Source organism: Rhea pennata, chromosome 18, assembly GCF_028389875.1.
Source record: "Rhea pennata isolate bPtePen1 chromosome 18, bPtePen1.pri, whole genome shotgun sequence".
Lineage (NCBI taxonomy): Eukaryota > Metazoa > Chordata > Aves > Rheiformes > Rheidae > Rhea > Rhea pennata.
Window position 1 is genome coordinate 10,886,888 of NC_084680.1, and position 19,187 is coordinate 10,906,074.

Sequence of the window (19,187 nt, forward strand, 5' to 3'; positions counted from 1 at the left end):
TCACTGCTTACTGACTCCATGACAGCACGGATGTTCTTTTCAGATGCAAGGGATCTGCAATTTGACACCAAGACTTGAGGACAGCCCAGTTACTTTGTCAGCCAGCAGTGGCTTGGCAGACATACACACACATTATATGCAATCAGCCACCCCCTTAAGACCTGTGGATGAAGCATTTGCACCTGGCCTTGCCACAGGAAATTAGAAATTGGCTTGTGAATACCTCTATGGCACACTGCAGCTTTGCACTCCAGAAGTCCATTCAGCTGTCCTCATTGTCGCCCACATCATTAACGCCACACAGAGACTTGTTTTTCATGTATAATATTTTGAGAACAGCTCCAACAACATCCTGAGACTCAAAGAGGGGGACACAACTGTGCCCTTAACTTACCTCTGTGTGAGGGAGGGAGAAAGATCACAGAAGATTAACTCAGTTGCTTGGCTTTTGGCTTGGTTAGTTTAATGCTCATCAGATTATACAGATGGATTTCCCACTCTTGGTCCCTCCTTAGCTATTATAGGAGCAGATGTTTCCTCAGTATGTAGCCTGTGGGTTCCTAACCAGTATGTAAGAGTCACCCAGAAGTAACTGGTAATTTCAAGGGCCTTCACTTTGGATACATACTCAGCACATCCTGTGAAACAGACTGCTTTAAGATGTCTTGCATCATGCATTCAAACTCAAGGGTACCCAGAAGCCAACTTATCTTGACTATAAAAGCACTAGCGACTATTACAAGTAGTACTTTGGACATCTCAGTTAAAATGATGGTGTCCCTGACAATTATGGGCAAAAGCATTGCTCTCCATCAAGGTGCTAATGCCACAGTAAGCAACTTCTGATAGAGTCTAAGCAAGAATTTAGATGCATGCCACATACCTTCTGCCACACACAAATCATATGGGGCTCAGTTGCTTTCTAAAGGCTGCAGTTTGAAGTGCAGGGAGCGAGGCTTCACAGTGTAACAGGTTCATTTTCATAGCTTTGAATTTGCTTTTGAGAACAGTTTAGATAACCAATCTCAGTAATGGATTAGGTATGGCTGATCTTGTTTTGGAGCAGGGAGAAGGACAAAATGATCCCTGGACATTTCTTCCAGCCCTGCTTTGTGTGGTTCAACAACATTCAGGCAAATTTTGACCTAGACACCTTTCCATGCAAGGTCTTGAGTTATGCATGGTTTTATTAGCAAGGCTACAAGAGGAAAGAAAAGCAAGAGAGTGGCTGAAGAGCTTACTCTGCATTGGATGCCTGATTGAAGGAATCCTGACAGCTTTGAGACCTGACTCCAGACTAAGGATTGGACTGAGATTGCCAAAATAAAGGAAACTGCCCTTAATTAAAAAAAAAAAAAAAAAAAATAAAAAAAAAAATAAAAAAAAAAAAAAGGTCTTTCAGGAAGTATTTCAGCAAGCTAACTGGGTGACCTATAATGTAAATGCTGACAAATGCTTAGTTGTAACACTAGAAATGCAGCATCTATGAACACATTTAAGTAAAGCAGCTAGTGACACACAGATCAGGTTTGGGGAAGGACAGAGTCAGATCAGGGTGGATGGGAATGTGAAGGTGCTGTCTGCTCAAGAGGAAAATTGTAGCAGTTGCGCCTCTTGCAACAAGATACACCAATTATACACTTGCGGCAACAGAAGAAAAATGTTGAGCTATTTAAGCCTTCATTTTCATTACAGAGATTTGGCACAGAAAGGAAAGTGTTTAGACTCACATGTCTGGGCAGAGTCTGCTCATGTCACTTCTTCCTAGCAGGGAAAGGTAGAGACACAATGAAATTACCTTGGATGATGCACAGGGTTGAACTCAGAATACCTCACAATCATGGAGAGGGCTAGAGAGTACAGATAGCAGGCAGTCAAGATTTGGAGAGAAAAAAATAAACCTGCCTTTAACCATATGCTCTCTCACATCCAGCACATCACAATAACTATATATTGTCATACCTTAACATTAAGGGTTTACTTGGCATGTTCTAGCACTCTAGAGGTGTACTGCAAATGGATTTTCAGAGGGGCTGCAGTAAACACCTGCAAACATGGACATCAGGCAAAAAGGGAAGCTCTGGAAAGGTACCTGGCACATAGCTACATACCATAAGGGCTCCCAACATGTCAGCAGTAGGATGAGGGGGATGTGGGGGAGGAAGGAACGTGGCTGGAGGCACACTGAAGTATGGTACAAGCCACAACTTCGGCAGTATCTCAGTCCTCTTCTATAATTCAGCAACCGCTTCAAGCCTCATTCTGCAAAAGTGCTAAGCAATTTTCCCACTAAGTTAGACAGTTTTTTTTATGGCTCTGCACCTCTTCAGAGCTGGGTTTTGCAGACTTAACATCTACAAGGTGCAACTAATGGGTCAATCAAGATAAACTTAAAAGAAAGTTTAAGTGAAGACACAATAAGCTCAAGTCTCGATACCTTTTTGGCCCCTCTACCACACAGGCTGGGCCTACCTCTCCAGCTGTCTATTAGAAAGAGATAAAAGGACACAGGAGGTAAGTGGCTAGATATCTGGGACTGGAAAGCCAGGCAGTCCTCTGGGTACTCCCATTGTTGCAATTACAATACCTATGAGAGTTGATCTAGTCAATGCTACCCAGCCCTGAAGATGCATCCTCTCGCTGCAGGATTGCTGCTTAATGTGATCCCAGCTAGAGAAGTCCCACTGTACAAGCAAAAGGTGTGCAAGGAGCATAGAGACCTTGGTCTCTCTTCAATGTCATTTCCTAAAACATCACACAAGGAAATTGGAGTTATATTTAACCTAGTCAAGAAGACTCTCCAAGTTTAAGCTAAAGTTTAGCTTAAGCTAGAGCTAAAGGAGAAGTCCGATGATCCCAAATTCAAACACTGCTTACGAGCATAACTAAAGTCTCTACAGACTCCATGACAACCTTCGCAGATTGGTCAATTCCACAAACTGAGATTTAGCACAAATACTATCTGCTGGGATGCCTTATCTCTGTTATTCCATCTCTAAATGCTTCTAGGATGTATTACCACTTTAAACCTAAAAAATGGACAGAATCTACTCTTCCACCTCTACTCACTCATGCTTCTGCATTCAAGACCATAGTTCTGAACCAATTAGAACTGCAATCCCATTTGTTCGCTTAGCTTTAACTGCAGTCACTCATTATTAGCATCCTTCATCCAAGCATTCCCAGCCACTTTTTAAGCAGGAGACTGAAGTTCCATGACAACCTGAAGTCCCTCTATCCTGAACTTGCTTGTGACTGATCTCACTCTCAGAGGATCTTCGGATTCCTGCTTGCCCAGCCCTCAGATCAGCCATCAGGCAATGATGCTACAGCCCACAAGGAGTAAAGAATGAAAATCTCACTTGCCGAGGGCTGCTAGGAGGTGACAGTCTAGAAGTCCAGGAGCAACAGGTCCTTCCCAAACAGGAATCCAAGCTGACAAGCAGGCAGGCCTAAGCTGTTCATCATTTCAATAGTGAATGGTGATGGAAGAGTCCTGAAAAGTCTTGATCTTATACTCACTGGCTTCAGCAAAAGTCAGTCTAGGCCAAAGAAAACAAAATTGGTGCAAAAACAAATACAAATACTACTGAGCAGATAAACTGGGAAAGGAAACTGGCAACTAATCCTGAAGGACAGAAAGGAAAATCTACACCCTGTGAGAGCAAAATATAGAGAAAGCCGGAAAAAGAAAGGAGAAGTAAATATAGAGGAGAGAGAGGAAGTTAAGCTTCCCATTTCATGCAGCTTGACAATGTGATGACAACAGGCTACTGTTAAGTGTTGCACCACAATCATCCCCTCATTTTGAGCTACAGACTGGGCAGGAGACAGAAGCATTGTCATGTCTCATCTAGACTTGGTCATCATTTTTCCTCTAATGCAGCAACACATGGACAGGACAGTCATAGACCAGGGCTTCATTATGCCAGATGCTGTAGGAGGACAGTCCGTGCTGTAAGAGACTGGCCTCTGCTAATAACCAGACATTTTAAGTGGGTAAGGAAAGAGACTGGGATGGGGAGATGGAATACAAACTGGAGATTACAGTGACTGTTAGAGTAATAAACTGATAGATTAAACACCTAGACTTAACCTTGTTTCACCAGGCTGTGTCTAGGTACCACTTCAGTACCTTTGTTAATCCTTGGAATTGCAGTACCACCAAGATAGCCCATAGCCCTCAGTAAGACCAAATGCAAAAAACAGCATGCACAAAGTCTGTGCCTTAAGTTGCAAACAGTCTAGACAACCCAGAACAGAGAGAGGTCTAGCCTGGCAATAAGTAGTGGCCTGAAGGAGGGAAAAAAAAAAAAAAAAAAAAAAAGGAAAGAAAAAAAAAACACAGAGTAAAGGTTAAGCAGCAGTCTCCTTCCTTTCCATTATCACATCCCATCTCCTTCCAGGGTCTGTCTCCTAATCCCCAGAAGATTATGCTGTAAAATCCAGCATTTTACAGCATAACTCCTCCAACGCATTATACTATTTCAGATTCATCCTGTGACTCCAGAAAAGAACCTTGTCAGTTCCATGTTAGGAAAATGTATTTCTGTTAATTTATTAAAAAAATAGAATACACTGTCACTGACCCAAGTTTCAGATGATACGCACATAATAGAAGCATTTATGTACACCCAATAAAGCATAACATGGCAACACCCGCAAAGGCTTCAAATTCCTAATGGGATTATTGTATGTCTACGCCCTCACAGGGTTTTCCTTTTCTGCTTTTTAAAAGCTATGATCTGCACAGTTAAACATTTGTGTTTTGGGGGAAAAAAAAAAAGACAGTCTGCCTTTCCCCTTTTTTAATTAGCATATGGTGCTCTGTGTACTTTTGCAGTATAAGAAAAAAACTAAACTTCAGTTTTACTCAACATATAGTGACTAACTTACACATTGTTTTTCCACAACAGGTGTTGTCTTTTTTTTTTTTTCCCCCACTTTGATTTCCAAAGGGAGAGATTATTGGACACAAAGCATTTTGAAGAAAGAGAAAAAAGCAAGAGTGAATACCTCCCCGCTGGGCAGAGTATCTCCAAGCTTCCGCTATCTCTGTAAAGAATTATAAAAAGAGAAAGCCACAAAACAGGATGCTGACAACTCAGCTCAGTTCTTCACTCCTGGTGTGGTGGGCTTCTCAGTTCCCTGATTGTAAAATGGGGATGTGTACATTTCCCTACCATGAACAGTTAAAGACATTAGTCACTAGACATTTTCTTGTGCATTTATACAGCCCATAGCTGATAACTCCTTCTCAGTGTTATGCTAATATGAATACTTAAAGAAAAACAAACAGCAAGTGTTAAGTATGATGCTAACTGTCATCTGAAGAAACTACAGAACTAAAATTGCTATCTGCTTTATCCCTTACCCTAACACTGCAGCACTCTTTAGACATGTTTCTAAGAGATAACCACAACAGCAGTGGAAGCCTTCATGATACCTATTAGAAGTGGAATTTTAGATATAACCAAATTCCACTTTCATCTGAATTTAAGAGGTTATGTATAACAGTAAGATCACCTCCTTTTAACAAAACAAAGTATAGAGAGTGTTCTGGACAAATATGGAGCCCTTGCAAATGGCATTCAATTCGTATGTATTATCCATTTAAAGGATTGCCTTCTGCTCTATGCACTCAATAGCCTACATCATAATGCTGCCTTACATCTCTAGTATCACATGGTCATACATCAGCATTAATAATATCATTTACAAGTGCTACAGATGTTATCTTTAGTGGCAGTTCCATGCAAACACTGAAAGCGAGACAGACCTCTAACAAACACACGCATCCATATGTTAACTTGTTAGAAGCATTTCACAGCACAGAACAGGATCTAAGTGATTCATCAGGGAAATACCTTCTTTCATTAGCAGACCTCCCTTGCACACTCATGCTCCAACACTTTCTCCTACTCATTTTTTACATTATTTTTATGTATTAAAATGCTTAATGTTACTATTTTGAAGTAGAACAGATTTGCTTTAGGACAAAAAGCATTACAAGTGTAGCAAGAATGGATCATCTAAGTTTACAACGCTGCAACTTTCCCAAGCAAAGTCTACCTCAATCAATATGCAACACTCAAGTCAGTTTAAGAGGATGGAGAATGAAGTGAAAGGGATTGAATTACCATGACTTAAAATTACTGCTTGTTAGGTGAGCCACAGTAACATTATACTTGGTAACGGGGCCAAGTAAGTACACCCACCCGCCAAGTTAATTATCACAGCTTAGCCGACAGAGGAGCAGTAGTGTGCTCCATCGCAGCAGCCCTCCCATTTACGACCACTATGTTCCCCTGAATAGGTTGCACCAACTCAGCTTTATCTGTTTCCAAACCAATTTAAGGGCCTTGTCTAAACAAAGATGTTGTCCCAGAATAACTCAAGGCATGAACTTAAAACAAACAGCCAAATAAGTGCAGAAGTCTGTATGTGGTCTACTACTTTGGATGAAAAGTGCCTCACTGATTTTGCTGAGGTTGGGTAGATCCATAAACTTGCTCTGCCACGCAAGGCATGCAGATGGAGAGCACTACACAGTGAGCCACGCTGACAACTCTGGGGAGAGGGGAAGGTATCCCCTACTCTCTAGTTCACCTAAAAGAGGAAGCTGCTCTCCATCTGCATGCCTTTGGAAGGGGCAACTCCAGAGGGCAGGCTGGTGCACAGCTGTGCAGCACCCGCTGGGGGTGCATCTCTCTCCCTCTCTCCACCTATTGCTCAGGGAGGCCAGGCTCCTACTGACAGCACCCACCTGTACCCCCACAGCTTAGCTTACTGCATAGTGAGAGTCAAGACTTAAGCCTCTTTAAACTTCCCGCATGTGAATGAAGTTCAAGTCAAAAGTAGTACGACCACTAAAGTGTGTACACAGCTATAGAAATTATTCCCATGAGTCTTATCCAGCCCAGGAAAAACACAACCAGGCTGAGAATACAGGCTTGCAGCAACAGGAACAGAGTCCAGATCTCAGGGTTTGCAGCGAAACGTCCTCAGGTTTGGAAGCATTCAGACCAATACATTTAATTCTGGTTTAGCCCTTGGTTTACAAGAACTGCACCCCAGGTTCTTCGCTATGCCTGCCGCACTGCCGTGGAGAGGAGAACGCTGAGTTCTGGTTTCAGCAAGGGAACAAGAGGCTCGACCAGTTCTCCTCCTCTGCCCAGGTTATGCACATCGCTGAAACGCACCCAGGCACAGTGGTCTTCTCAAACCAAATTCAAACTAGGAAGAGACTGAGGCTTAGCAAGGTGCAAAAGGAATCCAAAATAGAGGCAAGTGTTTCTTCAGGTGTTGTTTTATCAGCAGGACTGGAGCAACAAGTGAGGACTGGGAAAAAGGCAGCCTTAGCAGCACATTACTGCGAGCTTCCACACTACTCTCCTAAAGAATTTAAATCCTTTCCTTCCAATGTTGGCTTTAGCAGCGAGTGGGTTAAGGAGAAGTTCCTCTCTTATACTGCATTGTTAGCACGCCACATAAAAGATGTTCACCTCCGACAAACACTAATGATTGACAAAACCCCACCGACATCACAGTAAGACACGCTGGAATGAAAAGCTCGATGCACTCATCCTTCCAAAACGTCCTAACAGCTCACTGAGCAGCACGGCAAACAACAGGTCCTCCCTAATTCCCAGAACTCCTCTGCTTACAATAGAGTTCTGGGCTATTACTGTAGAATAATGTGGTAATTTAAAAAAACAAAACAAAACATACAGTTCATGGCAATGATTGCGAAACCCACTGCGGATTAATGAATTTTGCAAATTAGCAAAGAAGGGAGCAACCAGGATTGAAGAGAAACAATCAACAGTGTTGAGCTGCAAAATGTTCTTTTTTCATTTATTTAGTTAAGTGTAGTTCTGCTTGCATCTAAAACACCTGATAGCTTACCAAGGTAGACACAGAGTAGTATATTTTGTAAAAGTAATTAAGCCTTTGAAACATGAGACCTCACTACACCACTCTGCTGCTGCTGAGGAGAGGGATTTAACTCCTGAGTTGTTTGTGCTGTCAACAGGACTGATCAGGCTCCCAGATTACCCAGGGGAGAAGGAAAGACTCTATGAGTGCAGCAGGGCTCAGCTGGAAACTCACATCCCACTGCACAGGTGCCCATTTAAAAAAAAATGGGATAGTTAAGAGGTAAATGTCAGACAGCATCTTTCAGAACCTGCACCCATGAAAAGACACACCTGCAAAAGCTACTGGAAACTGCAACCTTCCCCTGGCCAAACTGCTTTACCCATGGGCACTGCATTTAGTTCGCTGGGGCTCAGCAGGGGAGCAGACCCTCAGGTCAGGCAGACTGGGGACACCAAGGCTCTCTTATAGTCTCCACCATTTTAGATGGCTGAAGGATGAAGGTTCAAACACACTGTTCTTAACTCAAGAAATAAAGATGGTGCAAGATTATTAGGAACTGTGGTTTAAGTCATTCTACCTAGTAAAGTTACAACAGGCCAAAAGAAATGCTAGCTATAAAGCCTGCTGAAATAGATTTCATTCACAGCTACTGACTCACAAAACCAACTTTTCATAAAAAAAAATAGAAAGAGTGCAGCTGCCTACCACACATACTGAGCTGGTGCATCAAGCTTCTTAAATATGTTTTTCTTCCAAACTGATTTTTTTTGAATGACAAAGGTTATTGAAAGCACCTCAGTGCTAATATGACAGAAATATTATTTTGAAAAGTAATTTAGGAATCCAGTTTCATTTAAAGCAAATGGAATTAAGACTCCAAAGACTTTTAAGACTTCAGACCCTCCACACAGCACATGCATTCTTTAAACTCTGCACGCACAGGTCGCTAAAACTAAAAAGGCCTTTCGCTGGGACAGCTACTGTCTCAGCAGTGAAGCATACAGGCAGTGAGTACAGAAAACAATATTGCAATCAAGCTTACACTGCATGTTGAATAAGACTGTTACCCTCCACCCAGCCCTTTTATTAAGCTTTGTCTCAAAGCATTAAATACATGCATGAGTGAGTATTTTTAACTAGTGCAGACTGAAGAGAAGGGAAGTACAGTCTTGTCACTTATTCTTTCCAGAAAGGAAGGCTTTTAGTTCAGAAGTTATTCTTTTTCAGCAGGAGTCTTGGAGTGTGTTATTAAAACTCCCTAAACTTCTGAGCTAACAAAGACAGACAGGCACTAGTCTGCTAGCTCTGTGATCTGCTGATTAGGAGGCAAGGACTTAGCACTTCGGATATACTCAAGGTGCTGGGTATTTTCAAGCAATACAGACTTTTGGGGGTGGGGGTGTTTGCTTGCAAAACAACCAGACAGCTTTGGGGATTTCTTGTTTATTTTGATTGAGGCACATTTATTCTGCACTTCTCACCTATATCTTGCAGCACATATGGTAGTCACCAAGTCCTCTCTAATACCTTGACTTATCACTGGGTGAATTAAGGACAAGAGTGTCAGCTTTAAACCTGAATTTCTAATTTAATTTAGAGACACCCTTTCCTTTGCATATTCGCATATCACACATCAAAAAAAAAAAAAAAAAAAAAAAAAAAAAAAAAGCTCATTCCCCCCCCCCCCCGCAAGGAGCACAGCAGGTGTGCTTTGCTAATTGCGCTGCCCCCTAACCTATTATTTACCAGTGTCAAGGAACTTGCACACGGAACAGATAAACATTCAAAGTATTGGCAAAGCCATCATAATCGCTTATCAAAAAGAAGCTTATTTCCGTATCTTTTGATTCCCGCAGACATCGGCAGGGAGGTGTCCCCACGCCACAGCCCTCGCAGCGACCCTTACCGAAGGCACGGTCCGCGCTGTCAAGCCGCCGCTGCAGGAAGCGCCTTCCCGATTAACCCCCGCGCAGCTCGAAGACGCACAGCGACCTGAACACTGCAGCTTTGTTTGAAAGTGAAACCAAACCGACTACAAATAATGCTCTATTCCCCCGTGCCGGGGAGGTGCAAAAAGCAAACGCGTTAACGTAAACAAGGGGGGGGGGGGAGCACGGCAGAGTTTAAGTTTTGCCTTTTATTATCGTTGGCATTATTTACCGCGTGACAACGCTATATATAAATCTGATCTGCGTTTCTTTTTACACCTTTAAAAAGAATCAACTTCAGGCAGCGAACTACTGGTTTTCATTTATTCGCAAAAGTTATGTAAACAGCAGATTATCCGCACGCGCAAAGGTGCCGGGTACCCATATAAATTCACACCCGCGCACCCGGATTTCTATCGCACGGAGCGCGCACTTCCCGGCCCATCACGGGCAGCCTGCTCAGCTCTTTCCCCGACTCGCAAGGCAGCGAGGCCAGAGGGAAATGGCCGGGAGCAGTCCGGCGCCGGGCCAGGGCGCGCAGCCGCCGCCGCCGCCGGGCCCCGCTGCGCGCACCGAGCGCGGCCGCGGCCCCGCCGCAGCCCCCGACCAGCCTCGGCCCGGGCAGCCGCGACGGCTGCTGCCTATTCCCCGACCCCTCCCGCCTCCGCTTCTTTTCTTCCCCCCTCTTTTTTTTCCCCCCTCTCTCTCCTTTTTCTCTTTCTTTTTTTGTTTTCTTTTTAAGGGCGCCTGCAGCCCTCTTTCTCCTCGCCCCTAATTTTGCCTTTCAAAAGATGGCGGGCAGAGAGGAAAGAGAGAGCGAGAGGGGGAAGGAGAAAAGGGGGGAAAAAAAAGGAGGGGGGGAAGAAAGGAACCCCCCCTCGGCGCGGGGGCGCGGCGCTCGGCGCGGCGGCCAGCGGGGCAGGGGCGCGCAGCTGGCCGCGGCGTCCTCGGGCGCGCGGGGAAGGAGGAGGAGGAGGAGAAGAGAAAGAAGAAGAAGAAACGGGGGGTGGGAAGGCGAAGAGGAGCCGAGAGGAAATCAATAGCCGCACTGTCTCGGAGCCCGGCTGGCTTTGTTGCATTGTTGCGGCGCACAAAGGCTGCGGAACCGAGGGGAGCGTTTGAGGGCTGGCAAGAAGCAGCAGCAGCAGGAGAGAGGGAGGGAAAAAAAATATAATAATAATCGGCATTGGCCTTTCCCAAGTGGGTTTTGCCTTTCCTCCTTCTTCCCCGGCCCCCCTCCCTGCAGAAAACCGTGGCCCGGTGCTAGCAACGCACACCCAAGCATCTAACAAATAAAGGGAAAGATTAAATAGATTACTTTGCCCCGGCAGCTCCAGCAACGTTTGCCTTATAGTCCCTCCAGTTGCTCTTCTTTTTATCCTCGGCAAGGCAGTATAATAGATGCGCTAAGGCGCCCCAGAGCTCATGCGCCGGGGCGCAAGGCCATGTGGGCGCGGTAGTCCCGGGCCGGGCCGGGCGAGCGGCGGCCGCCCGCCGCCGGACTACAAGTCCCAGAAGGCGGCAGGGCTCCCCCGGGCCGCCCGCCCGCCCGCCCCGTGCCCGCCCGCCCGCCGGCGGCTCCCTCCTCGGAGCGGCGGGCAGCGGAGGGAAGCGGCCGGGGTGATGCCCCGGTCAGCGGGCGGGGATGGCGGGGCGCGGCGCTGCCCCCGGGCGGGGGCTCCGCGGCGGCGCTGCCCGCGCGGGGGGCAGGAAGCGCCGCTTCCCCGCTCCGCTCCGCCCCGGGGGAGCGCGGATCCCCCCGGGCGCTCCCCGGGGGTAAAAGCCCGGGCGGGCACCCGCACGCTCGCGGGGACCGCGCTGCAGGCTTAAATCCGAGCGACTGGAACTGGTTTATTTTTTTTTCTCCTTAAAAATCATGGTTTGCATCGGGTAACGCACGCTCGTATTTATTACGCAACTGCTAATACCAGCCACAAAAATAGAACCCGGCCAGCGCCAGCCCTAACGGTAAGTCACAAAATGCATCCGAAGAACCCCAAACCTGGTGTCGTCTGCACTCGTTAGCGCCTTGCGTAATACCGCATCTGTTGCCCAAAGCAATCTAACACATGCAATAAAAGCAGAACGTGAATTCTGCAAACACCACACCAGCATCAACACAAACACCATTAAAAGCACAAACACTTGCAAATCAAAAAGAGCAACTGCCTATATCCTGGAGCAAAGCCACAAATGCAAAGACTAGAAAGAAAAGTTTGAAAAGAAGATAATGTTGTAACACAGAATTTGGTTTAATTGCTACAGGACAAAAAAACCCAACCATTTGAAAACAAACATCCAGGGGAAAACATTGAGTGCCAACGTAAAATAAGTAGTTATGGAATTTCTCTATAGATTCATATGCCAGCAGAGGCTGCCATGCCATGCTGCTTGTTATACAAACAGCCAGGCAGTGATGCCAATTAATAAGATGGTTTATTGTAGCCATAAGGTGGAGGCATTTTCACTGTAAGACCTTATTTCCAGAAGATTAATTTTTGAGAAATGCAAGCAATGGGACTGAAATTTCTAAATCTGTTATAATCCCCAAGTTTTTTTTTTTTTTTTTTTTTCCTCCACAAGTTAGAGGAGAATGATTTGGAAAATTCTTTTTAGTCACTTCTGCTGTTTTCTCAGGATGAACACTTCTGCTGTTTTCTCAGGATGAAACCAACATTGTGTGCATGCCTTAAAAAAAATAATAAAAAAATAATAAAAAAAAAGCAGAGTTTGATCCTCCTGTCAGCCCCAATTCACTGCAAGAAGCAGGCCTGCCTGAGGTCTCAGAAACTGTGTCACACAAGACGCACGCAATAGCCATCCTAACAGTAGGGAGTACTGAGTTATGTGTAGAGTGCGCAAGGGACAGCGTAGCAGTAGGGCTGCTCTCCTTGCTCCAGGACCTCATGTAACATGCAGGAGAGGAAGCCTCCACACTTCAGAAGTTCGTAAAACAGACCAGACACCTGCTCAAGATAAAATTGATTCTTTAAGCAATCACCTTATCTCCTCGTGTCCCTATCAATAAAAGGAACTATACACCCTGACCCACTTATCCTACAAGGACATTAAGGGAAAAAATAAAGGACCATTTCAACATCAGGTTGGTAATAGAAGGTGCTACAAAAACTGCTACCCAAAAGCAGTCTCCAACTACACCTGTTACATCCTTATCTCACACAGGGAGGTGTGAGATAGTTTCACCCCAAATTGTTATGCTCATTATGCACCAAGCTGAGCAGGCAAAGGAAATTGTGTGGGAAACTGTCTCCTGACATTTCACCTGCATCAGCTTTCAACCTGGAACATACAACTCACACACCTACCTGTAGGTCTACAAACTTGTGCTTGAAGAAGTCAGCTGCACCTTATAAGGCAGAGGAAGGCAAACATATTCCAGGGAACCTTAAGGCCTTCTTTATGCAAGGGAGCAAGTTTAGATAACAGTTTAGCCAAACAGGCATAGACTGACTCACTTTGATTGAGTTCCATACAAATATAGCCGAAATCAAGGCAAAGTTATTCAAACAAAGCATCCAGCCCCACAAAAGAGCACTTAGACTAAGGAAATGGATACAATCATTAATGAGTTTCTGAACTGATACTGCTGAACAAATTTTACGGACAGGATCTAACAGTCTCATTACTCTCAGATACCTAATGTCCAGCTTCAAAAAAACTCAAGACTATAGCAACAGCTTTTTACTTCCTCCTCCCTAAGCTCAGAGGAGTACCCTACATTCACCCAAAGCCTTATGATTAGCCTCTGTAGTCCCTTAAGTTGTACCCCCAGTTACCAATTAGTACCTTGTTAACTAACACCTGCCGCTTATTTACTCCTTGTCATTGCACTGCTTTTAACCCTTAAAGCACACTGGTATGTAATCCTTCTAGGCAGCTTTGTGCATACGGTTTAATAAAATCAACCTATTTGTGCATAAATAGAGTGTTTTTTAGGGCTGGTCAACATTGCCACTTACTGCTTCTCTGCTTCAGTGCCAAGGGTAGGACTTGAGTGTTTTTGAAAACATGGGCGGATGGAAGTGGAAAAGGAAGATACTTTTCTGCATGGATCTGGTAAGTTTTGTGGGAACTGACTGCGTTCAGTGCTTTGCATGACAGGACTTAATAGTTTTAACAGCAGTCACGGACTGTGGGAAACACTAACCTGAAGCACCAGATCTCCCGGGGCTACTTTTACCAGAGCTCCTAACCGGAAGCTTTTGACACTTCACCTCACCATTCAATGTCTGTTTCACAGAATCATAGCTTCCATCAAGGGAGATACTTGTTAGTATTTGTATTTGGAAATTACAAAGGGATTACAACCGGAGAAAGCTGCTGAAGTGGTTTGAATACTGCATCTGCAACACATTCAGTGATCCATCTCTGGGCATGAGCTTTGACATCCTCAGGCACACTGTACATTTACTTGCATATGAAAGGTTGCTGCAAGCTCTACCATCTCAAGACTGGCAAATTTGGTCATTCTGACTGTTTTGTCAGCCATCAGCCACCATGGACTCCATAAGACCTCATGCATAAGGAGGGAGATCCTATTAGCAGCAGCTGTCACCTCTATAGTAGATGTTAGATATTACAAAAAGAGAGTTTATTCAGTAACAATCATGCTTGTGATGAAATAGCGCCCTAATAGAAGATTGCTTAAGAGTATGTTTAAGTGACTGCTATTATTTGAGTGACTCAGGTAATCCCAGTGGCAGAGAGTAGGGTGTTAAACACAAGGGGATAAATACTATCATTGCAACAGAGACTCATCTTTACTCACATGATTTCCCTCACTGTAGTAGCAGAGTTTACTCAACTGAGTAAGGGTTATTTAGTAAAATAAGGATGACAGGACTAGGGCAGAGGTTTGAAACAATAATTACAGTTTGTTCTCCCGTAGCACCTTTCATCTGTGGAATTCACAACAATGCAATAATCCTTCTAACAGCTTTCATAGGTAAGGAAATATTATGAGCCCTGTTTTTCAGCTGAGAAAGAGAATATGATGATGCAAAGAATCATGGGAAGAGGCAGAACTTGGACTCGGCTCTTCCGATTCATATTTTGTAGTTCAGAGCATTTTGCCATACCAGCTGGTGAGGTCAGCTTGGCTACACACTGTTGGGAATGTTTTAGTGCCTACAGGACCTTTGTCTGTTCAGTGTTCACTCTTCATCTGGACAGGGGGGTGTAGAGCCCCCAGATAGGCAACCTGTGAGCCAGCATGTCTACAAGCCCCAAAAGGCATGGCACTGTAGGGATCAATAGGAAGGCAGGAAAGAATTGAGCTATCCAAGACCCTTAGGATCTTTTAAGTTTTCATCTATAACTGACAGTGTTGAACACAGGCACAGTGGTTGCCCTGAATGAGGTGGCTTTATACTGATCTCATGGGATAAAGGATGCCTGATACATCCTGTGTTGCTAATGGTGGGGCCTCCCAGTATTCACCTGAGATCTATGCTTTAGGCATTAGGAGAGTCACCGGGTATTTCATTAAGAGTAGATCAAATTTTCTGCCTACTGCTGAGGAAGGGCAAGAAGAATCATCTTCCTGCCCATAAAGCACAGCCTGTGATATTTAAACTTAGAGACCTTCCGCTAGCTGAACACTGTACAGGACCTGTATACATCTACAGAAATCTGAATACATTTCAGTGAAGATCAGTAGTATGTGTGTGTGCATGTGTGTGCACTCATATTCCCAATTCATACATCTGCTGAATTTTCTCATCTAAACTTTTGCTGAAAAAAAAATTCATCAACTTAAGGCAAATGGACAAAATATAATTTAAACAGAAATCTTGCAAACATTGGGAGGCATGTTTATTGGTAGCTCAGCTACGAGGCTGCTGTGTAATATTAAGTAAATTGCTCTACCACACTTTCCCTCTTCCCCTTCATCTTACCAGTTCAAATTGCAAAGAACTGTCTCTCACTGTTGTTGTACAGAGCCTGGCACTTTGGGGTTCTACTGGGAGCTGGAACATTTAGATGTCACGGTGATCCAGCTAATCCTAAGACGGAAGAAATGTTAGTGCATGAAGGAGACTGTACAGAAGATGTTTTTTCCACGCTTAACTTGTCTAGAGTTTCCAACAGGTCTCCTTTCTGAAGGTTTCCATTGAAGAGTTACTCTGTACACTTCACATGGCTGTGGCAAGTGATGCACCTATGCTGGGCAAGGTGAATACCAATGTCAATCTTTTACAGTAATGTAGGTAATCATTCACCTTGCAAGGGTTCATTTGGAGATCAGGAATTTATGAGGAAGGTGTAGCCAGGAGGTTTGAAAGACATCTTAATTTAAAGAAAAGACTTGTGTCATGCTAGAACCTCCCAGCTCTTAATCTTGTCCTCCTGAGATGCTCCAGGGCCATCTCTCCCATGTGCTCAGCTCTGAGCACTTCGTTATTCAGTTCTACTCTACTCAGTGCAGGTGATGGACTAACGCAGGTGATGGTTTTACAAACCCAAACTGCTGGGCTTGGAACTTCTACCTACAAATGGCCGAGTCATTTGGCATGGACCCAGCACACCATGCTGCTCTGGCTCATGCTTAAGTAACTTCTGAAATCCAGTCCTCTAGTACATATGCAGGAATGGGATCTATAAATTCCCCATCTCATTGATTTTTTTCTATAGAAAGCTTTTTCTGCCTAACATATTACAATTGTTTTCCTGCTGGAGAAGACAGAGGTTGCTTAGAATGGAGGAGCACAAGATTGTGGAGGTCGATTTTGTATCTCTAGAACTATTTTTCTTGGCTTTTTAATTTGTCTTGAAGTGATACGGCTTTTCTGTGCTTTGATACACTGTTTTTCCTGTGAAATTCCATGGAGAAACTTGGGCATTGGTCATGCCATGGGCTTGCCTGGTACAAGGAATCATCAACCTTGATTATCTAAATGCTGTCCTGGAGATAGCTAATATTCAATGGATGGCCTGGAATAGATTTTTGTAACATCCTTCCACACTGGCAGTTCTTAAGCTGGAAAAACAGAGATAAATAGTTTCCCCTGCAAAGAAGAGGAAGGGTGTGAAGAGCCCTCAAAATATTCTACCTGATCTTGGTGTCTCTTATCAGGATGTAGCAAGAATTGTTAGCTGGAGGACCTGGAGGCTGGGATGCACTGGATCAAGGTATATTTGTATGTATGGAAGGAAGCAGAGCAAAGGCCCGAAGTGCTGTGAGAGAAGATAAAGAGACTTGCCAAAGGAGTATGAGAAGTGAGGAGAAACTACTCACTCAATATGGTTATGTAGCTTTCGCCACAGTAAATATGCTTGTCTGGAAATTAGCTGTGTCTAAATGGTTTTGTTATACATTCAGTGTGGCGTGGAGATGCAGCACCTGCTGTTAACACAGTGGTTTGCACAGGTAAACAAGCTTTTGAATAGTGTGTGCTACTGAGTTGGCAGTTTAAACTGATGGACACCAGAACATGCTAGGTTTCAGTAGACCAAATCCCTAACAGATTCCTGCGTATTTTCTTCCTTTTCACCCTGCCCTCTTACAAAGACTGGAGAGAATGGTAAAGAGGTGCTCTAATCTAACAATAGCAGTTTTAAACTTTCTGTTCCTAAATGACAATGAGTTATAATAATACTCAGATTTTGTTAAATCTGTCTCAGGAATATGAGCTAATTGTATCGAACTGTCCATTCATTGGCATCGCAGCCACTTGCACCAGCCAAGAATGAAGTTCCTGATTCACAGAGGTGCTGAGAACCTGCTGCTCCAGTTGAAGTGGCTGGGGGAGGCAGGCTGTCATCACGTCTAGCAGTCAGACCATGTTTGATTCAGTCTAGCGCTCTTAAATTAGCAGCCTTTCTGCATTAACTTGGCTGTGACTTGCATTGGGGGGGAATCTGCATAGAATTATATATTACAGCACTGTGCTGGACCCTAATCCTGCATGAAGCCCTAGCTTCTCTTACACAAACACAGATTGCTTCGTAACAGGAATTTACTGAGATGGAGCTCTATATATGCCAGGTTCAATGATCTTATTTTGAAAGAAGTTCAACTTCCATAAGCCCCTGTGCCTAGGGTAAGGGTATGTACACATCCCTCCCTAGGCAAAATTTATCAAATCCTACCTACTTTCCACTGGGGTGAGATTTCCTAGTCTTCAATGAACAAATGTTGGCACTGGTGCAAGCAAGGTTCATACTGTAGTGGGGGAGGTAGACATGCCAGCCTGAAAAACATTTAGTGTTTGTTTTAAATCCCAGGAGAAACATATGAATGTGATGTATGTGAGATTTAGAAAAAAAACAGCAGCGTATTAGCAACCACACAGAAACAGCTACACGTCAGGGATCAGTTGCTCTTTAAAAGTATAAAAGATGCAGCAGATCTCTCTGATGATTTCTTGTTCCTTCTGTTTCTTCAACAGCGTGTAACACATTGTAAGTCTGTTCTGCGCTTTCCCTGTTTGTTAGGAGTGGCCCAAGCAAATAAAAAACCTAACTGAGATTGCTAATCATGCCAAAGCTTCAACATGGTCTAATACAGCTTGTAAGCTTAGTATCTTATTACTTACTGTCACAAATGTAAGCATGTGCTTGTTTGTAGCCGACAAATCTAAAAAGCAGATCCAGCATGTACTGAGGTTAGCAGGAACATTTCCTCAAACATTAACGTCCTTTGGATCAGATCTGCAGGACTGGATAGATTCTGGTCTCAGTGGAACCTGTGACAAAATTTATTACATTAGCAACAGCAGGATGCCTGACCCCAGCTCAGTTCCTGACTCTTAAAGCAACCCAAAGGGATCCCAGCAGCACTGAAAGCAGTCACTTTCATCTAATCTAAGCCACTCATGGAAAGACTTTTCTGTCCCTTTCATCATTATGGGAAGTTGCTCCCCTCCAAAAAACCCTCAGACAGGTGTCTTTTCCAGTGTACTTGGCAGGTCACCAAGTTCAGGCTATTTTGAACCAAATGGAATGAAAGATTTTGCAAGAGAGCAGCCTGCCAAGCCCCGCTCTTTCACAGAGAGGGAATTTGGACAGATAGCACATCCTGCCGATCACAGCTGTGGCAGCACAGCTTGGGGAGCAAGAAGGATCCTCACGGATGACTCATAACCAACAAGTTAAGCTTCATCCCAAGACAACGGGCTGTCCTTCGGATCCCATGATCCACTCCTGTTATTCAGTCTCAATGAAATGCCCTCGCTTGCTAAGTTGTCTTTCTCTGAGTAAGCCATGCTGTCAGCATGTGTGCAAATACTTAGCCAAACAGTGCTTAAAATCGTTCTTTTTTTTTTTCAATCCAGGATTCAGAACTGGAGTTGTTTAGAATCATCATTACAATGTTACTGATATTATAATTTTTGAGTTCCAGAGATATATTTCTCA

General features: G+C 44.1%; 1 protein-coding gene across 3 annotated transcripts in view; it reads right to left on the reverse strand.

Annotated features, from left to right (window-relative positions):
* Positions 1–11,190, reverse strand: part of BRD3 (bromodomain containing 3) — a 43,085-nt gene extending 31,895 nt beyond the window's left edge. For all 3 annotated transcript variants that reach the window (XM_062590760.1, XM_062590759.1, XM_062590761.1), the window contains exon 1: positions 11,128–11,190. The gene's annotated coding sequence lies outside the window, so the exon portion shown is untranslated. The remainder of the gene's footprint in view (positions 1–11,127) is intronic.
* Between the last annotated feature and the right edge of the window lie 7,997 nt (positions 11,191–19,187).